Below are 6,915 nucleotides of genomic sequence, written 5' to 3' on the forward strand. Positions count from 1 at the left end.
AATGCCATAACCGTATTTTTTGTTACAGTATCACTATATTTTGTTTTGCAATGCGAAATATTTATTTAATTGTTATTACCTGTGTAAATATATTTTATTACATTTAGTTGAGAGATTACAAATTGTTACCAATAATTCCTTTTTTATGGTTTTATTATAACTTTTAATTCTATTGGGTATATGTTGTAGGGTAAGAAGAAGAGCTAGAAAGAGAGGGAATGGAATGGACTTAGCTGTCTCAACATAGAAAGGTATCTCATCAATTAGTCAGTGGTTTTTTGTGAAGGGTGTGGCGGCTACCGTACACAGACAGACCCTTGTCAGAACGATTAGCATTTGGACATACAACAAGTTTAATATTTAGGACGAGATGCTGTAGGCCTCAATGGATGAGGCATTATGTGAATATGTCATCGATATACAACGTGTAATTAGTTTTATTTAGTTGCAAAAGAAAATAATTATTAACAATTATAAATAATTTCCTATAACTTTGCGCATCACTTTTTCCTTCCACTAGTACCTAATTGTAATTTAAAGATTACTATTTATGTATATAATATTGCTGTAAATTTGTCGATTATAGTTAATATAATATAATGCGTATCATTAGGAGGTTTTGTTTATTTTTATAATTTCTTTATTTATTTAGATATATCTAATCAATGAAATGTAAAATAATGTAACAATCTAAGATAAAGGAATCCAATAATTTAACTATGATATTTTAGTAATATTTATATAATATATTCCCTAGAATCCTAATTATAATATATTTGAGGAACTCTGACACAACGCGGTTATATCTGTTTATCCATTTTGATTTATTCATCCTAAATACGGTTACTTTAGTGTCTCATTGTCTTCCCTTGGCAGTGTTACATTCACATTACAAATTAACAGCCACACTCGCTTAAAACTTAACCCATCAATATAAAGTTTATAATCCTTTGTATTTCTAACATATTCGTTGTTCCATATAATACAAATGAGATATTTTAATAACATTTCTAATGGCTCTTAATCAATCGCAATAGGAGTTATAATTGGTCAAATTAACAACTAAACAGGTTTGGCAAAGTAGAGCACTTCTAACGCATTGTATTCAATATGAGGTCAGAATAAGGATCTATGTTTAAATGCGATGTACATATATTTAAATCATGATATGACGAGTGTATAATAAGGACACGTATATATGTATATAAAAAGGGTTTTGAATACACCCTGTATTTAATATATTATATTTATTTCACTTTTGTCCAAATATAAAGGGTAATAACGTACAAAGATATATAACTATAGACATATATACAGCATGTACATTAGAATGTAAGAACGAATTCTGAGCGAGTAAGCGCACGCGCAGGACGTGGGCCCGAATAAAACAGTCTCGTTTATGCGTTGTGTGCCGCGAGTAGGGTCCACATGGCTAAAGTGTTGCAAAAAAATATATATATAAAAAACATTTATTTAACTCTGCGACTTATAAACTTATAATGTCTTCTGCAAAGGTAAAAAAATGATTACTGTCATACTTATAACGCATTTATATTTGTACAAAGTTAAACTATAGATATTTCTAAAACGAAATAATTAAAACTTAGTTTAAAATTAAACACAAGCATTGAATCATAGCTTGTTTAAGAAAAAAGTTCATCTTTGAATAAATACAAGATATGTAAAATTAATTAAATAATATAAGACCCTAAGGCAAGCAGGGACCTGAACTGTATATTCATCATATTTTAGATACATAATACTGTTACAGCTCTTATATTAGACACAATTAATTTATACTATAAGAACTAAAGCGACAGTTATTGTATGGTGTTAAGTGACAAATTATATCACTCAAAATAATATATGATATCTTGCACATTAACTCCAAAAAAATAAGGTAATGAAATCGTGGCTACCCCCGCACGCGTGCCGACTGCCAAACCGAAACCTACCGCGCACGCTCCAACGACATCCATGTGAATTTAAATGGGATTACTATAATACGTTACACGCCATTAAATATGGCGGGTCACTTCACACTTTGACAGTCGAATGAGTGTTGCCTGGTTTTGTTAAGGCATTATTTCGGTAAGGCGTCCATGTAGTTGTTTTTGTAATGTGTAGAATTTGTATTAAAAATATTGAGTTTTTATACCTCTAAACATAAGATTATTTAATCTGATTTACAAAATAGTCTTAAAAATAAAATAAAATAAAGAAAACTCTTTTCAAAAAGCATACGTTACTTTCAAATAGTAGTTAAATTTTTAAAATTAGGTGTGGTTTGGTTAAGTTGTTGTGGAAGAGAAACTTTTAGGTATTTTTTTTATATATAAAAGCTGGCAAACGAGCAGACGGTCTACTTGATTGGCAGTAGTCACCGTCGCCCATGGACATCCGCAACATAAGTAATGTTACAGATGCGTTGTCGACTTTCATTATGGAAGAAGGGGACGAAAAAAGCGAGGCAAAGACAAGTGTAGAAGAAGAAAAGGCTAAAAGTTTTATATTTTTAATTTCAATCTATAAAATGAGAATGATGGTGAGCAATTAATAGAGGAGAGAATATCTCAATATAAAGAGTATATGTACATAAAAAAACAATACGGAATACATAATAAATACCTTTAATCCGATGATAAATGTGAATCAAAAACTGAGCAACATATTTATTGCAATCAGTGATCAAAACATATAAGTCATCTGAAACCTGTCCATCGCTTATTACTTTACACAACGGCTGTAATGCGACATGCGATAAATGGCCGAAAAACTTTCGGAAGTATCATAAAGTTCCAATTTAACTTTACCCACTTAAATAATCATAAAAAAAGCAGCACACAAAACTCTATACATTTTCTCATAGAGGTTCAATAAAATTTAATGTTAAAATAATACTGAAGTCATATAAATTCAGTTAAATATAATATTCAAAGCGAATTAAATATGTTAGAAATCAATCTTTAACTTACAGCTGGTCTATTTTTATTTCATGAAGGCGTGGCCATACATCATTTTTAATTCAGAAAATTTAGAGGTAAAGCAGAGGTTTGAATGTAGTGTCTGATGTTATTCCTTTTTAATAAACATCGTGGTCAATCATTTTGGTCACAAGTCTGTGTCAAGGTAAATGAAACAATGCAAAATCATTCCTAAAATACTAAATCTGCAAATCACTTGAGCAATGATGTCACACGTTTGACAACATTCTTAAAATTCAAATTTCGTATCGACGAGTGGTTCGAGTCAAATACGACAGCGTTTAACTATTCAGGATCTAACTATTAATATATGGTCATCCGAAAAATTCTCTTTCCTCACTCGAATTTAAATTTATTTTGAATTGAAATTGTGATGTATTATATCTATTTTTATATATTAATATACTAAATACTATCGCCCACTCCTTTCCGTTGTAATGCCTAGCGACACACAGACATATTGTCGACAAATCAATCGAGCACGTGCCAAGAGAATGACAAGAGGGCCATACGGAATGTCGCTCAACAAATATACGAGTATATGTTGGCAGAACTCCATATAACAGCAAGGATTATAAATTTCATATCCCGTTATGAAGACTTAAAACAATCTAGTATTGTATGTTACACCATACGGAGGTTACTCCTTTTACCCATGATTGAATTGTTAAAATAATATCTATATATTAGGTTTTATTATTGTATGTGAAACGATTTTTCTAACCTAAACATGTAACTGAATATTTTTGATAAGTTACTCTGTCTGACACTGAAGTACACTTAAAATAACAATAGGCAATCGATTTTGTAACTACAGTTTAGTTCCAGTCTACATATGAGAATACGGAATACATAATAAATGCAGTCAGTCAGTCATTCAGATTTTAAAGACACGTTAAAAACTAAGGACAAATAAAGCGGAGCACTTGTGGGAATGTCAGAAAATATAATTGGTACACATTAAGTTGTTGCGAGCCAGGTTTAATTATATTTTTCTCGGTTGTTCTGCCAAGCGCCTTTTTTCAGCAAGCAATCAACACTACGTGACCGACAGTAATATGACATGCGAAAGATGACCTAATTGATTTTAAATTAATTTGAATGTTTGCAATAAAACTTTTGTTCTATATAATAATAATTTAAATTTAATTGTAAATACCGTAATATTTAATTATTCGTCTGTATAAAGCAATAAAATTAAATCATTGACTTCATAATGAAGTCGTTGACCTTTAATTATTATTTGAATCGGGTTAACTGTTTTGAGCATATTGACACACGCAACATGAGTGGTCGTAGTTGTCGTGGTGGTCAAACGTAAATATTTAATTTTCATGAAAGAACTAAGACCAGAACTATTTATTTAAATTTGATAATATTAGGCATTTTATTATGTATGTAGTATATATATTTTTATTCGATCCAATACACATAATATATTAATTCTTTCATCCAACTGATTCCCTGTATAGTGTCATGCTGCAATCATAGTTATTATCAGATCAATCGAGCACGGGCCAACAGAATGTTTGTACGGATATTCGAGCTGTTGTTCAAGGAATATATGTCGGCGGTAATAGATATATTAGCATTGGTTATAAATTTAATAACCCGTTATCCAGGCTAAGAATAATTCTTGTATTTTGTTCAATAACAAAAGCAAAGGTTGCTTTATTTTCTCTAACAGCTTTACATCTATGATGTTATATGAGACACAATGAAAAGCCGTTTTGACGAGATTAACTCTCGAAAATCCTAAATGTAATTTCAATTCCGCCGTACAGTTATGATCAGTAGTTATCAAAAGCCGTAATGTATAGCGGCTCGCACTGTCTACATTCTGCAGGATATACATCAAATAAACTGTATCTGGCTATGATTGGTTAATTATAATTAAAATTTTACGATTACACTGCAACGCTTTTTACAATATCTTAGCTTCGCTATAAACATGAAAGGAGCTTCGAAACAAAATTCCCTATTACTACTCCATAAACGTTCGACTAAGATTTTATAGTGATTAAATCATATTGTTTGCGATATAAAATATCGTGTTTCGATTCGAGCGTGAGTTATCTTCTATAAAATGATAAAAGACGTACAAACAGTTTATTAACTCACTAGACTGCCTCGGCGTCGCTCAGTTCGGAAAAATATTTTATTACATTACATTAAATACCAGATCGGTTTTGTTTATTTTAAACTCTTTACAGTGTTAATGTAATATATTTTTGTATAGATTTGATTATTATCGTGTGTTTAACGGTTCCTGAAAAGGATACATTCAGCTTTTATTCAATGTATTATATAAAAAATTTCCTTCAATATCTAGATAAAATCGTTAAAGATAAATCCTAACAGAGAGATGTGTAGCAAGAATCACTTATAGAGTATTTAAAAGGGCACAGGGCGGGAGTCTCGTGCGCCGATCGCGGCAGATAGCGTTAAGATCAGGAGATAACTGGCTCGACATTCCCACGCCCGAATTGTTTCATTGTACATATATTCGTTACATTGCCATTTTTGCTGTTTCCATTGAATCGTTCAAATCTTTGAATTTATCAAATAAATATGGTTTAATTTAATCTACACTGCTTTTTTGTAACTTTTTAAAAGTTAAAAGTTTATAGGTACTTTAAAAATCTAGTTTGAATATAGTCACGAAACTACTGTAATGTATGAAAAATAAACGGAAGTCTGAAACAAAAGTAGTGAAATATTTAATTTAAAAAAATACATGATGTTTAATGTACTTAGTGGTAAAGTAAACACAAGAACATAAAATTGTGAACTTAATTTTAAAAAGAAAAATAAACAATTGTTTACTATTTAACTGGTAATAGAATTAAATTACAATAGTCAAACAAAATAAAAATTAGATGATTCGTTTCGTCCCGCGACTCCGCCTGGATATCAGTAACACAAACTTACAGGGACATTAGAGGAATGAAACAATGCAAGATGTTTATCGAAGCAATAGCGAGGTTCCAAACAAAGGTTCTGAACTAATTACAAAATTGACCGTTTCAGAGAGAGCAACACGAATCGCTACGGCGTTGAATCGATAACACAAAATCAATAAAATCTATTGACTCCATTATAAACTGGCCGCGGCGTTTGATATTGACCGCTGTCGGCGCTCTTTGATGTCATAATAATGCGATCAAATTGAGTCAAAAGCGCTAAGTGTGGATCGAATCGACTTCTCAAAGTATAGCTCTGGCGGGTTTAGTCTATGGTGTGAGAGGGTGTGACGGCATGGTTTCATATCTTTTTATTTAATGATATCAAAAAACCACACATAATAAATATCAAGGAAAAGTATAATGCAAATAATTATCTGACCAACTATTTTGACAGTTTTTTTTCCAAAGAACTTTCGAGACACGACATATTTTTTTAACGACAAATACATTGATATTTGTTTTTAAATTTATTATATTAAGCTCCTGAGTGAATTATAAACTTGATAACGATTAAATTTATTAAATCAAATGAATATCAGGAAAAACATTATTTTAAAATCTGCAAGACTTTTATGTCTGATTTGGCAAGAACTTCGTTAAGTGGTAAATAATTTAATTAAAACAACCATTATATATAAACTTCATAGCTGTTAATACAAACCAATTGATGCATAATGAAGCTTTAATTTTGAAATTAATTTATAAGAGACCGTAATCGTTTGCACACATATTTTTATTACGGTAGCAATATGTTTAGTTTATAATTAACAGAGTAAATTCTTAGTCATTAAGCGGACAAAATGGCCTCCGGCAGACCGGTAGCTGGCTTATACAAACACTGCCTACTGGCTTAAGTATCCTTTTATATATATTATTGTGTGTTGGTAAAGGCGTGCGATCTGTCTTCGGTCCCGCTGTAAATGTTTGACACATTAAATACGAATTTGCCTAATTGATGATATGTT

This window comes from Danaus plexippus, chromosome 12, assembly GCF_018135715.1.
Source record: "Danaus plexippus chromosome 12, MEX_DaPlex, whole genome shotgun sequence".
Taxonomy (NCBI): domain Eukaryota; kingdom Metazoa; phylum Arthropoda; class Insecta; order Lepidoptera; family Nymphalidae; genus Danaus; species Danaus plexippus.